This window comes from Adiantum capillus-veneris, chromosome 13, assembly GCF_014529385.1.
Source record: "Adiantum capillus-veneris isolate H3 chromosome 13, ASM1452938v2, whole genome shotgun sequence".
Taxonomy (NCBI): domain Eukaryota; kingdom Viridiplantae; phylum Streptophyta; class Polypodiopsida; order Polypodiales; family Pteridaceae; genus Adiantum; species Adiantum capillus-veneris.
The window spans coordinates 88881457-88899053 of NC_140943.1; positions in this window are offsets into that span (position 1 = coordinate 88881457).

The following is a 17597-nucleotide window of genomic DNA, read 5'->3' on the forward strand; positions in this document are numbered from 1 at the left end:
GTGTGTTACTTAGTGTGCAATGGAAAGATAGATAGCCCTAGAGTGATGGGCATATATACAATGCTCGGGGGAAAAAACCTCCTAAAGAGGGAAAAAATGCCCCGGCGGTCCTAGTGTGTTCACACACATCACTACCACATGTATATGGTAACAAATCCCCCCTGGAGTGATGCGGTGAACGAGAGCTGGCACATGAGTAAAGAGAAGTGCCATGCCCTGAGGACATGATCAATCCACAAAGGGGAGTAAGCCCAAAGCTTTGCGAAAAGCTTCATCTTCTCACGAGACAATGCCTTTGTGAAAATATATGCAAGGTTGTCCTGTGTTGGCACATAAGCCAAGCTGATCTCTCCTGTTGAGAGCCTCTCCCTGACATAGTGGTAATGCACCTCAATGTGCTTTGTGCAAGCATGAAAAACTGGGTTCCTCGCAACTGTCAATGCGCTCTGACTATCAGTGTAGATAGTGTTGGTAGTATCCTGTCCAACACCCAAATTAGCCATAAGGCATCTGAGCCATACACACTCAACCATAGCTGTGAAGACTGCCCTATACTCAGCCTCACAACTCAAAGTGGCCACAGTAGGTTGCTTCTTGCTCAACCATGATATACATGAACTACCAAGCATGAAACAAAAACCACTTGTGGACACTCGCGTGTCAAAACAACCAGCCCAATCTGAGTCCAAAAAAGCATGTAAGTCTGGCGGCAATGATCCCCCCTTGGGATAAAACAAGCCAAGATGTAAAGTCCCACTAAGGTAGCGAAAAATCCTCTTGACAGCTTACCAATGCTTAGACCCTCGGCTATGCATAAATCTACTAACCTGTGAGACTGCAAATTGTGTATCTGGCCTCGTGTTGCATACATAAATGAGGCAGCCAACAGCAGTTTGGTAAAGAGTGACATTAGCAGGATCACCAGAATCATGTAGACTCAACTTCAAACCTGTTTCCATGGGAGTGGCAATAGGTTTGCAATCCTCAAGTCCAAACTTACATAGCAATGTCTCTATGTAACTTCTCTGACACAAGGAAATTCCACCATCACACTGCTTAAATTGTATGCCCAAATAATGATGCAACAACCCCAAATTTTTCATCTTGAAAGTAGCATTCAAATCAGCCTGAAATTCAACAATATGTCTCTCATTTGGTCCAATAATCAGCAAGTCATCTGCATAAAGAACCACAATGACAAGTACATCACCCTCACGCTTTACATATAACGTGCTTTCTGTTGGACTGTTATACGAAAGCCTCGTTTGACCAAACGAGTGTGAGCTTTCTCATACCAAGCACGAGGAGATTGCTTCAACCCATACAAAGCCTTCTTACATCTGCACACTTTGTCCTCTTGTCCTTTTATGACAAAATCGTGAGGCTGCGTTACATAAACTTCCTCAAATATGTCACCATTCAAGAAAGCAGTAACAATGTATGATTGATGTACATCCCAACCAAAATGAGCTGCCAATGCACATAGAAAATGCACAATAGTCATACAACAGGTGGGAGTAAAGGTCCCTTCATAATCTATGCCTTTTTGCTGTGCATAACCCTTTGCAACAAGTCGAGCCTTATGGCGATCGATCTCACCATCCGGCTTGCATTTCAACTTGTAAACCCACTTCGTACCAATGGCCTTTTTGCCAGGAGGCAAATCACATAAAGTCCATGTGTCATTTTCTATAAGTGCATCATATTCTGATTGCATGGCAGCCATCCAATTTTTTGAATTCCATGCTTCATCAAAAGATAGAGGTACCTCAACATCATGTAAGCTAGACACAGCCAAAGCATAACAATCTGATGCATAAGATGCATGGCGAGAGCCTGAACGAGTACGACTAGACAAAGGTGCATCCAATTTACTGTCACGCAAAGTGTGCACCAGCCATTTTGGCATACCTCTAGCCTGCTCATTTTCAGCCCTTTCCTCATCAAGTACATCATGTACATCTGCATCAGTAATAGGTTGATCTATAGCATTTTTAGAAACGCCCATAGGCTGTACATTTGCCTCATTGGAACTTACATTCGTATTTCCACCACTGAAAAGAGGCAACAAAGTGTCATAAATGTCCTATGAGCTTACATTACTGTCTATAGTACATGACAACAAGGGCTGAACAGAATCTTCCACAAACACTACATCCTGTGAAACCAGAATACATTTTTTTCTGCAGATGATACAACCTGTAACCTTTGCTTTCAGCACTATAACCAACAAAAATACATTTGACAGCCTCATCGTCCAATTTTCTGTGATGTGTTTGTGGTACCAAATCATATGCCAAACAACCAAAAACATGCATGTTCTCAATAGAAGGCTTTCTATCATGTCATGCTTCATATGGAGTAATAGACTGCAAAGCTTTTGTAGGACACCTGTTTACTACGTAAGTGGCACTCATGATGGCCTCAAGCCAAAAAGAATGCGGCAAAGCTTGACTTTTGACCATACATCGTGTCATTTCTGTAAGTGACCTATTTTTCCTCTCAGCAACACCATTTTACTGAGGTGTATAAGGCACTGTACATTGGTGTTTTATTCCACGACTAGCCAAAAATGCATTGAATTCATGAGACATATACTCCCCACCTCGATCGGAACGGAGGGTGCCCATAGTACATTTCAAGACATTTTCAGCCATAGCCAGAAATTGTTTGAAGCACATGAAAACTTCGGACTTGGATTTAAGCGGAAATACCCATGCATGCCTAGAGTAATCATCAATGAAAGTCACAAAGTAAAGGTAATTTCCCAAGGACGGAGTTTGCATGGATCCACAAACATCACTATGCACAAGCTGCAACCTGCATGTGGCCCGAACTGAACCATCCTTTGGAAACTTAGAACGTTGCATCTTACCCAAAATACATCCTTCCCAAACATGTTTGACAGGTGCTTCAAGAGACGCCAAAGAAGCAACCATATCAGATTTTTGCAAACGTAGCAAACTGGCAAAATTCAGATGACCAACACGTGTATGCCAAAGTTTTGCATCTGAAATAGCCCTTGAATTTGCAACTGCATTTGCAAAATTTTGTCCACACTTGTCATACAAAGTGAGCTTATACAGCCCACAGCACAAAAGCCCAGATGCAACAATTTCATCACCAAAACTGAGATCATGAACTATACATCTGTCATCCACAAATTTGACTACAAGTCCAAGTCTAGCAAGTGCAGATATAGACAAAAGATTCTTCTTGATCCGAGATACATAAAGTGCATCAACAAGTGTGAAAGAACTGCCATTAACAGCAATAAGCACAATCTTTCCAACTCCCTGAACTGGATAAGAGGCATTGTTGGCACAAGTGACTGAATTCCCATGAGGGACAGACAGACTCGAGAGAGGTGAACAATTCACGATGTGAGGTAATGTGCTTTGTAGCACAACTGTCAAAATACCACACATGTGAATCTGTAGCAACTGACAAGCATGCATCATGGAGAGCAGAATTGTAAGTGCACTCTGCGCTAAAAGCCCATTCTGCATCAACATCAGCAACACAGTCTCCTTTCACAGAAGACTCAACAATGGTTGCATTTGTAGTGGAACCAGGATTTATGGTGGAACCACCCTCTTTCTTTTTAGCCTCTTTGGCCTTTAACTTAGGACACTGCTTGATCAAGTGATCATTAGCTTTACAATAATGGCAACGCATCTTCTTTTTGCCCTTATCACCAAAATTTCCAGAAGAATTACTGCCAGCAGAAGCATTAGGAACAGAAGTTTTGCCACTCGCAGCAGAACCATAAGAAGTGGCTGCATTACTGTTACCACCCTTTCTTTGAGAAGCAATAAAAGCCTGTTCAACTGCATGCTATCTAGTCTTGTTTTTTCTAGAAAGTGACTCTTGCAGTAGCAATGTACATAATGCATCAAACTTGACAACTTCTGGATTTCCTTGGGTCATAAGTCTCCAAGTACTAGCAAAAGTCTGGTAAGAATCTGGTAAGGCATCAAGAACAGTCTGCTCAAGGGAACTGTCTGAAATGACTTCACCTGCAGAAATAAGTTTCTCATTGATATCCTCGACACCAGCAAGAAAAGTGCCCATATCATCTTCCTCATGCATAATCTTTGACTCCAGCTCTTTACGCAACAAAGGAATTTTAGCCTCATTGCGGCTTGCATAAAGACCTGCTAGAATATCCCAAACCTGTTTTGCAGATTTTGCTGAATGGATGTGAGGAACAATGGTGTGCTTCACAGACAACACAATCAATGCATGAGCCTGCGCATCCTTTACATCCCAACGAGCTTGTTCTGCCGTAGGCAAAACAACTCTAATAGCAGCAAGACCTGCAACGTCCTCAACATCGCCTACATCCTCAGAACCAAGACGTACATCAATGCCCTACACAATATTCCAGACGCCCGTTGACACAAGAACGTGTTGCATCATATAAGCCCACATATGGTAATTGTCCCCATCCAACCTATCCTCAGCAGCAAACATCTTGAAGACATCTGTGTTGTTGTTAGCCATGGTAAATGTTGCACGTGATGTGAAAACTGCCCAAAAATAGGAGAAACGGAGCGAGAGCAACACGTGCTATATAGCACAAATCGTAGAAGATTGTAAGGCACCTATTATGCAAAAAACGGCACTGACAAAAATTCTGCACAAAATGACAAAATTGCATGTACAAACCTATCTGTAGTGAAAACAGAGGCCGAAATGAGCCCGAATCAGAAATCTGAGCAGACAGCTCTCCCAAAATATTTGTCGACTTGCAAACGCTCGCCAAACCTCAGTGTAATCATAGAAAGTCAGCAGGCGTGTACTGAAGCAGTTGGCGACTAAGCCCGGGAGGACGTATCCTGCTCTAGTACCAATTATTGGAATTAGGGTTGCAAAGAAACGCACACATCTTGGACAAGATCAAGGAAGCTCAAGGCACACAATAAAGAGTGTGTTACTTAGTGTGCAATGGAAAGATAGATAGCCCTAGATTGATGGGCGTAAAACAATGCTCGGGGGAAAAAACCTCCTAAAGTGGGAAAAAATGCCCCGGCGGTCCTAGTGTGTTCACACACATCACTACCACATGTATATGGTAACAGATATGGCTCAAACAAAGAATGTCGAGAATGTGGATGTGGAAGAGTTGAAGGAACGGGAGCGACGTTCTAAGAACATTGTTATTCGTGGAATTCCCGAAGAGAAGCTAGAGATTTCTTCAAAACCCACTTTGGCATGTTCGGAGTTATGGTCTATGGAGCACATAGAGTGGGGAAGCAAGGAGCTCCTCGCTCAGGAGAACGGCCAATTGTATGCACCATGCCGGATGAGACCAAGCGAAAGATTATCCTTGATAATAGTTGGATCTATTTGAGGGATACAAACTGTTTTGTATGCGAAGATCGTACTATTAAGCAACAAAATATGCGTCGCAAGTCATATGAGGAAAAGAATAAGAAAAACAAGGAGATCTCTCATGAAGAAAATGTGCCCAAGGAGGAGGCAAGTCCCTCGAGAAAATAGGGATGCGTGACCTATGAGACTGAGTCACAATTAAAAATATGCTTTTGGAATTGCAATGGATACCCATGGAATGCGGGGGTTGGCATTGATGAACTAACAAGCAAAGCTGATGTTGTACTTCTTGTTGAAACTTGGGAGCATGATACACAAAGGATTAACGGCTTGGAGAATTACAATGTACATTCATTGATGTGGTCAAAGAATCTTAAGCAACGAAGAGGACAAGGAGGGGTAGCATGTATGGCTAAGAAAGGATTGGAAGATTTTGTATCAATTGTGAAAGATGACAAGTACAAACGTTATGTATGGCTGAAAATTATGACATCAAAAAGAGCACCCATTTTTGTAGCCGGTTGCTACATTCCTCATCATGATTCTTCCTTTTATGCTTGCATGGGTAGAGATCAACCATTTTTTTGATTTAGAAGAGGAAATTGCTTATTTTAAAGGTGAAGGTGATGTTATTGTATTTGGGGATATGAATGCTCGAACAAAAACATTGCAACATGATACTCAACAATTTGATATGCCATACATTTCAAGGGAGTTGGAGGAAGTTCACTTGTATGATCATTCTTCAATGGATAAGAAAGAGCCGGATCACTATGGAAAGTTACTATTACACATGTGTAATAGCACGGGTATGCTCATTGCCAATGGTGTATCTTTGTGGAGATGAACCAATGAATCTACATGTAGGATACATAAATGGGGATATTGTGATTGACTAATGCTACTCTCTGAAGCCATCATGTATCGCATAAAGAGTTTTATGTTTGGCCAATGGATCCCATAATCGGACAATCGCACCTTATGTATTGATCTTTCATATGGAGAAGCAACTAAGCATGATAATCTCAACCAAAGAAAAGAGAAATTATCACTATGTATGGATTTCAAACGGGCACCAATGTACATTGAAATGGTTGAGCAAAATTTATGGATGAAGAAGCTTCAATATGATGCACCATTGGAAACTAAATGGGAAGATTTCAAAAAAGTTATTTGTTCTTGTGCCGAAGAATGCTTTGCTATAAAGCATCTCCATGGTATCAACAAAGATAGATCACGCAAAAGGTGGTTTGATAAAGAATGTCAAGATGCTCGAAAGTCCTTGATAAAGCTTGATGCAACTATGGACAAAGACAACTATCAAAGTCATTTGCATACATAAAAGGCATTGATTCAAAAAAAGAGAAGAAGATGGGAAGTAAAGCAACAACTTTTGCGAGTCCAAGAAAAGGCACATGCATGTGGAAGATTTGGGAGAAACTTGAGGGGCAAGCGGGTTGAGAATTTTGGTAACTTGAGTCTTGTGGATATGTACACACATTGTAGGCAATTATATGAGCAAGCAAATGCTGAAAAATACCATTTTATGGTTCACTCCCATGTATGCCTTCTTCTTTTACTATTGAGGATGTATGCGGTGGGCTTGAAAAGTTGGCCACTCGCAAAGCGGGAGATCTTCAAGGTATCAAGCCGAAGATGATCAATTGGATGGGAGATTTAACCCATGAGTGGATGTGTGATATGTTCAACCTTGCACTTCAACATGGTATGCCTTATGATTGTAGTACTAATTGGGTTAAGCCTTTGCATAAAGGAGGGGATGTAAAGAATGTAAACAACTACCGGACTATAATGATTGGGTCTCTTATGGAAAAGTTGTTTGGACCAAATTAATGGAGATGAAATTGAGTGATTGGGCTGAAGATAATGACAAGCATGCAAAGGGACAAGCGGGTTTTCGTCGATGCCATAGCACCATTGATCATCTTGTCACTCTTCGTGTTCTCATGGAGGAAAGTCGGTTGAAAGGCAAGTGATTGTATTGTTGTTTTGTGGACTTTAAGAAAGCCTTTGATATGATTCCATGTAACAATTTGTGGAGAAGGATGGAAGAACTCCAAGTGCCAAGTGAGTTTATGCTTGCGGTTTCTCGAATCTAAGAGAAGGTGATTTGTCAATTGCGCATGGGAAGAGAAATTTCAGAAATTTCTGTAAGCACTATTGGGGTTAAACAACGATGTCCGTTGTCACCAACTCTCTTTGGTCTATGCATCGATCAAGTGGAACAAATGGTACTTGACTTTATGCAAGAAGAAGGCATTGAAGAGGTCACTATTTGCAATGTGGTAATCATGCTTTTGTTGTATGCGGTTGATGTAATGCTTCTAGCACACACTTTAGAAGATGCACAAAAGCTTATGGTTGTCATTGAGAACTTTTGCTTGCGTAGTGGGCTGATTGTGAACGAATCCAAGACAAGGTTATGCTTGTGAAAACCAACCATAAGGAGAAGCCATGCATTGTGTACAACAATGAGACACTTGGAGTTGTTGAGAGCTTTAAGTACCTTGGCCTTGAGGTTCCGTCCAATCACAAGTGGCATGAATGTGCTATGCATCGTTTGGAAGCGGGAAAGAGAGCATATTATGCATTTGAGAACATGTGTAATGCGGGAAACATCAAGTATTGGGTTCTTAAGAAGTATCTTTTTGATGCATTGGTGACACCGGTTCTTCTTTATGGAGTTGAAGTGTAGGGTGGGAGCATCTCAAAGTCTACTTGGAAAGAGTTTGAGAATGTCCAAAAGTGTTTTCTCACAAACTTTCTCCAAGTGAAGACACAAACACCATATATGCTCCTACTTCTTGAGTCGGGATGTCTTCCAATTGAGGTTATGGGCATGGAAAGGGTTGTGGAGTACATGATAAAGATGCTTCAAAACCCCTCACATCGACTTCCTACAATTGCATGAAGCAAGCAAAAAAGTTCAAAAGACGCATAAAAGCAAGATTTTGAGCACGGGATGGATGCAAGATATAAATAAGTGCTTTGGGAGATGGGATGCATTACACTTGGTACATGATGCTTCAATTGACTCCCAAGTGAATGAAGCTTTTCTACAACGCCAATGTATTACGGCTTGGGAGAAATCCGATGGGTCACGCTTCATACATTACACCACCCATATTGCCCCCAACTACAAAACCATGTTCTTCGCTGAAAGAGAAAACCGTACTCACAGTTACATGCTTGAGCCTATCCCCTTGTCGGTGATACTCACTATCGCAGCCATTCGACTTAGCTCCCATTTCCTTTGGGCAATGGAGAAGAGTCAAATCGACTATGCACATTATGCTCACTGCAAGTTCGAGAGTCTGAGTACCACACACTACTAGAGTGCTTGGCTTTTGGTCACATCCGAAGTTGCTTCTCTCACATTTTCAGCCATAACTTAGACCTACACACTTCCCTCTCCCAGCCAAAGTGTGGTGTCTCCATTGCGACTCTCATCACCACAATTTTGGAGCATCGAGAGTCACTCATCAGCCATACACATACTACATCACATGTAACTTTGATCCCATAAGTCATATTTGACCTTCGAGGACGATAATAAAATCTCTCTCTCTCTCTCTCTCTCTCTCTCTCTCTCTCTCTCAAATGCCAGTCTTAAGTTCAAGACTTGTTAGATAGATCTTTAAGGTCTCTTAGGATAGTTTCCTACGATGTTAAAACTCTCTTCTTCTTCTTCTTCTTCTTCTTCTTCTCTCGCACATGCGCGCACACACACACACATCACAGCCCCACATGAGGTTGTAATAGGTTTTTAATAGGTGTGCCCCTCCTCTCTTGGCATAGCATGTCCTCGAGGTGGTGAGAGAGTGATCATGGATGTACTCGGCATGTGAACCCCAAGTAAATTTGATGTGAACATCAAGTGACCACCAAGCGATCCCCGTGCAAATCCTAATCGAGATATGATCACCTTGTGAGCCCACCTATTTCAAAGTAATCACCGTGTGACCCCAACCATCCCAAAGCGATCTCTAAGTGAACACCATGTGATTCTCACCCCGTCATTTTTGCTATATCATTTTACGTTCTCACCTCCATTTCAAGTGGCACACGATAGCTTAGTGGGAGAGTCACAAACTCCGATGTGGTAGGTTGTGGTTCAAGTTGCAGAGGCTCAACCCAGTTGAAATCTTTTGCTTCTTGAAAATAAATGGACGGTCCACATCTTCCCAAGATCATGGATTGTCGATCCCACCTGACAAGGGGTGTCAAATAGTCCCGAGGCTTTGCAAGCTTGCATTGACCTTCCATGTCGTGAATAATCTCTGATCTTGGTGCTCAAAGCTGAGTAGTTGTACACACATGCTCGTGTTTTCTTTGTATGTATGTGTGTGTATGAGAGAGAGAGAGAGAGAGAGAGAGAGAGAGGGAGGGACCCGTTGTCTCTATGTGTGTGTGTGTGTGTATCAAAGACAGAATCAACATCCCATCATTCGCTCAGGTGCTAGAGCATTGCACATAGGCCTTCCACATTTACATTACAGTAATGAAGTGCAGCGAGCTCAATGATTTAGTAATGGGATTCTAGAAATTTATTGTGGATGTCATGCACATATTGTGTGTGTGTGTGTGTGTGTGTGTGTGTGTGTGTGTGTGTGTGTGTGTGTGAGAGAGAGAGAGAGAGAGAGAGAGAGAGAGAGAGAGAGAGAGAGCAACGTTGTTGCTTTTGAAAGCTTTTGTGTGTGAGTTAGATTGCTGAGAAATAGAAAATGGTCCATGCGATTCATCCTCTGTGTGTGTGTGTGTGTGTGTGTGTGTGTGTGTGAGAGTGAGAGAGAGAGAGAGAGAGAGAGAGAGAGAGAGAGAGAGAGAGAGAGAGAGAACACATGTGTAAGTGAGTGATTGAGAGAGAGCACCATTTGCTACAGTCTATGTGAGTGAGTGTGTGTATGTGCCTGAGAGAGAGAGAGAGAGAGAGAGAGAGAGAGAGAGAGAGAGAGAGAGAGCTTGGAGAATAAGCATTGATATTACAATAAAAATTTGACAAAGTGATGATCAACGAAAGCCTTAGTTGAGAATCAGGAATTGACAATTGACATCGAGATCTACGGAATTGAGAATTGATGAAATCAGGAATCAATGGAATTAGAAAAGTTTGATTTGACGAATCCAAGGCAGAAGTTATGCAAGCCCAAGGCAGGAATCGGGCCTCAACAGACGACAAAGGCAAACGATGGGAGTCAACTCTGACAACCCTCGGGTGTTTTTGAAGGTGTAGAAACTTCTCAGTTCCAAACTTTCCACGTAACTTCTCAGTCTTCACTGAACTTTTCTTGCGTGCAGCGGCGGCAAGAAGAAGCTACCTACGTAGAAACCGGGAGTATAAGACCAGCAAGACTTGAGATTCCGACTCTGAGAGAGGCTTTGAACTTTGCTCGTTCTTCAACTTATTCATTGACCAGGAATATTTTCACAAAACAAAATAGGGAAAATTACCAAAATACCCTTGTATCTATTTCGGTTGGATTGTTCAAGATTTTCTAATCTTTATTTCTTTTTTTATTTTGACAATTGATATCGGTTTTTGCCTTCTTAGCATGTAATTAGCTTTTTTTAATAAAAGCAATTAGGTCTCCCCAATCTCGGAAAAATAAAAATTCTCTCAAAAATATTAAGTGCATAAGTGAAGGGTGAGTTTAGGAAATGAAAAGACAGAACATGATAAGAACACCTGAGAAATGTCGAACACCTGATCGATGCCGAACTAAGGGCGTTTGTGCTAGAAAGCACTGCGAGTTGCTGTGGTTGGGGAGTTCCCAATCTAGTCCGTCCCCTGTTGTTGGCCCGTGAGGTGAGGAACTGATTCTTTTGTTTTGTGTGCCTATTCTCAACCTAGGGTTGATACCTACGGTCTGGTCGCTGCTAAGCCTTCCCCACTTTGAGCGCCCTTTTGCTTCTCACATCCTGGGTGTATGGGTGTGGAGCGAGTGTAAGGCCTTTTGTTTGTCTGCTTTCCGTATCTTGATAGCAAAATTTGGAGCGATCATTTTCTAAGGGGGAAGTCGATTATTATCTTTTTGACTTCTTACAATTATTATCTAAGAGGGAAGGCGATTATTATCTGTTTGATAGAGCGATTATTATCTCCTTGAAGCCCAAAGGACTTGAATTTAATCAAGGTTTGTAAGTCTGCGCCACTTGGTACTGGAACTCGACGCTCTGGCCGTAAGTGAAGATATTGTCAAATTCTCACATATGTTAGCGTCGAGAAAAATACCCAAAAAGGAGTTAGGCGTGCCGATGGATGAAGGAGACAGCTCGGCCTTGAGACCGTTGTATGATGTGGAACTGTCGAACCCCAATTCGCCAAGGGCTTCAACCACGAAAGAGGATGAAATTGTCTTGATTGAAAAAGTTCCCTCTGAGGAAACAAGAGAGAAAATGGGCTCAGCTCAAGGGTTTAAATTCGAGGTAAAAACCCTCAAAGATGGGGTTTCTCAGGGTCCCATTTGTACGAACGTAGTTAAGGTGCCAAGTGCATCTGCAGCTCGCAGGCCAGGCATTTCATTTGCTAGCATACTCAAGGGGCTGACTCTAAGGACTATGGAAAAGGCTCATCAGAAGGGTTGTCGAGTGAAGGAGATATCAAAAAACTACAAAATGCAAGAGCTCAAGAAAGTCAACAAAATGGATGAGTCTGGCCCTAACAACAACAAAAGAAATTACTCCCAAGCAGATTATAGTGGGCTGGTTGAAGACAGGTTGGCAGATCGGGCCTTTTTTTCTTTTAAAAAGTTTTTGCCACAACAAGTGGAGGTTGTCGAGGCTATTATTATGTAGCGATTCCACCAACACTTATCAAAAAACAGTTAGCCAGGAAAGCTAAGATAACACTTGTATTTGGGTTCAGTGAAGAATCCCGAACATGTTTGAGATGATTCAATGGCTTCAAGGCCCACAAATTCTTGGTCATGGAGGAGCAGTTGAAAGTACTTTTTACCTAGCTAAACGTTTTTGTTCAGTGAGATGCAAAGAGACCTCCGATGTGGAAAAGATCCTTGACAAAGGGCCCCTGGTATTTATTAGGAATATGGTTTGTATGGTGCCTTGGGAGCCAGTGTTCAACTCAGCTAAATCTCTAGAGGGGTTTCATCCAGTCTGAGTTGAGTTTGTGGGACTGCCTAGTTGGCTGTGGGAAAAATCTCAGGATGCTTGCTAGTCAACTGGGCACTCTCTTATTTATACCTAGCAAGAGAGGGTTTGGCAGAACCTCAAACAGGGTTTGTATAGGCTGGGATGTATCTAAAACACCACCTAAGAGCATGGTAATCAATGTGGGAGCTGGGCTTGTTACTATTCCGCTAAACTTTGCTTTGGAGCATGTTTTAAATGCAACAACTTTGGACACTTCGCCAAGGATTTGCCCCTTGAAGACTAATGGTACTGCAGCTCCGACAGCATAGGTCCCCAGTGAAAAGGAAACCCCGATGGAAGGGTTGGAGAAGAAAGGAGGCAGTAACAAAGGGGCAAATGCCGGGAAGGATAAAGAAGATATGGTATGTGACAAAATGGATATAAAGATGCAGGAAAAGATTGTGGAGGAATCGATTCCCCTACAACGAATCTCCGAAGGTGCATGCAATAATAATATGATCATTACTCTCGCTGCTACCTCTGAAATTTATGACAGTGACAACGGTGACGGCTGTTCAAGTACCTGGTCTGAAAAGAGCCAAAAGTGCTTGGAGTAGTGAGAACACTTGAGGTGAAAGGATCTAATCCATCCTCCACCCCTTTGAAAGGAGGGGCGTTCACTGCCCCACTACACAATCCATTTGTAGCAATGCAAGAAAAGAAATCCCCTGACTTGGAACCCCCGGATTCTCCTCGGACCAAGGAGAGGGGGGGGTGGGCATGATTCGGATGTTGAACCGGTTAATCAAGGGGGCCTCGGAATTCTCAACCCTATGGCCTATGCAGAAGCTTGCTGCACCAAATTTGTTGTTTCCATGGCTAAACAGGATCAAGGTTGAGCTGTCATGATCAGAGATATGATAGAAGCATCTAAACTTGGTTCAAAAGGTGGAAAGTGGAGAGGGGTAGAGGTTCATGACAAACTATTAGCCCCAACGTGGTCTACCCTAAGACTGGGGGGCAGCTCAGGAGAATTGGTAAGAAAATTCAATAGAGTAGCAGGAGTCTTAAAGTGGGGGGAAGAAACCAGATACTTCAACAACTCCATTTTGCATTGGTCCCCCTGGCTTTCCAAAGTTGTAGATCCACCACAAAATCCCTATTGGATAGAAATATCCAGGAAGCTGAATAATAAGGGTCTAAATCAACTTGGGCACTTTTGGGACAGTGACAACAAGAGCTAGAAAACCATTGACCTTCTGGTTACCCAGTACCAACTTAATAGCTTGGAGGTCCTGCTTGTCAACAAAGTGATGAAAGAGCTTGACAATATAGTGATGCCAATCTATGATTCAAAGTTTGACTGGAATGCCTGGAAATGGCCCAGAAGCAGTCTCTTATGGAAACCCCATCCTAAAGGCATTTATCATACAATGATGCATAAGAAGAATTGATCTAGCCCCCTTAACAAGATATGGAGAAAACAATGGCCGGAGGAAAGGTGGGAGCAAGTAACGGAGAACATCTGGAAGCCAAAGGTTCTGTATCATATGAAGGTATTTGTATGGAAGGTAATTTGGGATGCTCTACCGACGGGGGTGAAGTTTCATGAGAGAGAGATTGGGTCAGATCGATGCTTGGTGGGGTGCAGGTTTGGCTAGTGAAGATCTGGCCCACATATTCAGGGAATGCCCAACTATCAAAGGCCTCGCAGGGAAAATATGCAAGTGGGTCCAAAGAACATGGAAAATTGGTTTTTTCAAGACTGATCTATTCCTTGGAGGTAAGAATTCAGGTAGTCATGTCCTCCTCATCAACACTCAAATCGTCAGGTACTTCTTCTTACATAATGTATGGCAGACAAGGAACCGCCGTGTGTTTGAAGGAGGTTCTGAGGTGGCAAGCTTCGCAGAAATTATACAAGAAAGCAAAGTGCTAATATGGATGCTCGGGTGCAAGCAAAACACGGAGGATTGGTCTAGGACTACTTGTGCCTTGTTGTTAGCAGATGGGATGCCTAGGAAGGGGAAAAATCTTGGCCATTGGTACATAGAAGATCTCAAAAGAACATGATTATTGACTTTGTGTATCAAGGTTAAGGGGGCAAGTAGTTAGGGGTGGCTGCCCAGATAGCCGATTAATTATGGTCCCTGGATGATGTCATGGCAACACGAGCATGGCAAGACCTTGTAATTTTTTGGGATGATTAATATAATTCACTCACAATTGTGAGTTTTGCAAAAAAAAAGGAAATGAAAAGACAGTTGAAAGTGGAAAGTCAACAGACATATGAAGGTGGAAAATCAAAAAACACATGAAGGTGGAAAGTTAAAAAACCTTTTGTGTCCATATAAAGAGATGTTTCTCTTCTCCTTTATTTTTCCTTTAGCATTTTCTTCTCTTGAAAGTGTCCTCTCTCTCTCTCTCTCTCTCTTTCTCTTGCATTCTTCTTTTATAGTTAACATCGGTGCACGTGGCTACGTGCTATAGACTAGTGTATCATTTTTCTTGTTGTTGAGAGAATATTTGAATTAAGAGTACCTTTTAATTTTTTTGAATTAAGAGTAGCTTTTAATTATGTCTAAAGATAATGAAGCAATTCATATGAAAAGCCTACATAACCAACTAAAATTCTAGATTTAGCATCTTGTGAGTTTGGCCAAAAAAAAAAAGAAGCATCTTGAATTGATAGACAATCAGTCTTCTTATGAAAAGCTACAAATTTAATCTCATAACCGGGGGTACTTTGGGAATTTTAGAAAATTTGAAGGGCATTTGGGGAATTTATGACAACATATTATTGGGGGTATTTTTGGGAATTTCCACAAATTAAAGGGGTATTTGGGTAACCCTCCTGAGATTTATTTTGTTAGGCTAAAACTTCAACCCAACGTAATTTCACGTTCGAGAATTGAAACCAGGCGGGGCAGCCTTGTGTACTCTACATCAATTAACATAAGCCAATCGATAAATCCTGGTTGCTACGTAAACTGTCAGCCTTAAAAGTTTGAAAAAAAAAAATCGCCTCTGGCCTCTCCTGACTCCCACCGCCTTCTGCCGTTCCTCTAATAATGCTTGCCGCCCACTACAACACCCTCTCAAATTGCCATCACTACCTCTCTTACCACAATTTCTCCATTGCAAAATGCATTCGTTAGTGCCTGGTCACCATTCCTTCTCCTTCAATTTCCAGAGGGTATCTCTTGAGATACCCTCTAGTACAACAATAAAAAAGATTGGGCCCCTCTACTGGAAAGCATTAAAATGAATTTATTAATTAAACCCCCTCCAAAATAACAAGTGATAAAATCACAAGGCCTCGTCCCCTAAACAACCAATGGGGCAAGCAATGGCCAGAGGCAAGATGGGGGTCAATAGTTGAGAACATTTGGTGCCTAAGTTGGCCACTTAGGATGAAGGTCTTTATTTGGAAAGTGATATGGGGGGCCTTGTCGACTGGGGTGCTAGAGGGATTGGGCCAGATAGATGCCCATGATGTAGATCTGTAAATGAGAACCTCCCTTACATGTTCAAGGACTATCCGGGGATATGTGGCATGGCAGGGAAGGTTTGCAAGTGGATTCAAAAGACATGGAAGATTGGGTTCTACAAGAACGATCTTTTTCTGGGGGGGAAGGCAAGCACGAGCCAACCACTCCTCATCAGTACTCAAATCGTCAGGTTTTGTTACTTTGAACACGCCTGGAAGGCCAGGAACAGTTGGTTAGTTCTTCTTCCATGTGTGTGTGTGTGTGTGTGTGCACGCGCGTGTGACAACTCCATTTACATCAACCAAACTAGACACGAGAAAGAGAAAAACAAAGCATACATGTAATGTTGAGAAGTTGACCTTGCACGAGCAGAGCCAAGCGAAAATGGAGAGGAACGCTGACGAGCTAGTTCGCGTTTGATACATAGCAAGTGCGTCTGCGCGGGGGAGTGGATGTTCTGTGTGAGTGGCGCGGGGGGGGGGGGGGGGGAGGAGAGAGAGAGAGAGAGAGAGAGAGGAGAGAGAGAGAGAGAGAGAGAGAGAGTTGAAATTGATGAACATGATAGGCTACACATTCTATGGGCGGGGGCGGATGTGCATCAGTTCCAAACTTTCCACGTAACTTCTCATTCTTCATGCAACTTTTCTCATGTGCAGCGGCGCAAGAAGAAGCTACCTACGTAGAAGCGGGGAGTATGAGACCGGCCAAACTTGAGACTCCTGAATCTAGGGCTTGGGAAAAGATAGGTTCGCTTTACCCAAAGCCTATTCAAAATGAAAAATGACCGGCTCAAATTTGGGCAAGATGGTTCTCAAGCCGGTTCAAATTATGGAATTTTTAGTCATAACTAGTGTGACCTATGCGTTGCTACGGCCAAGAAAAGCATGGCCATTGGGTCACAACATACACATATCTGTAGGTGTGTGTGTGTGTGTGTGTGTTTGCACAAGTGAGAAAGGTGTACTTTAGTTCGTGTAACCACTCCAGGAATATGAAAATTCCCTCTCTCTTTCTTCTTAGAACTTGGGATCAAGACTTGTCGAGTAAATCTTTGATGTCTGTTTGGATTGTTCATATAACCATAAAAATTATCTTCTTCTTCATCACTCCCTCTCCCTCCCTCTCTCTCTCTCTCTCTCTCTCTCTCACAGTGTAGGAGATTGATTATCATACTTCCCCCTTAAATACCAGGTCTTAAGTTCAAGACTTGTTAGATAGAGCTTTGAGGTCTCTTGACGTGTTTCTATAACGTTAAAACCTCTCTCTCTCTCTCTCTCTCTACATGCGTAATACATGGAAGCATCGAGAGCTCGTACTTTGTGAAGATCTTTAAGATAGAGTATTAAAAACTCTCCTTCTCTCTCTCTCTCTCTCTCTCTCTCTCTCTCTCTCTCTCTCTAGCCTCAAGTCTTGGTCAAGTGGATCTTTGAAGTCTATTAGAATTCTCTCTCTCTCTCTCTCTCTCTCTCTCTCTCTCTCTCTCTCTCTCTCTAGACTAATTGTCTATCAATACAAGATGCTTTTTTTTTTTTTTGCCAAACTTACAAGATGCTAAATCTTGAATTTTAGTTGGTTATGTAGGCTTTTGAGATGAATTGCTTAATTATCTTTAGACATACTTGCTTTAAAAAAAAAAATAATTACATGCGAAGCACCACT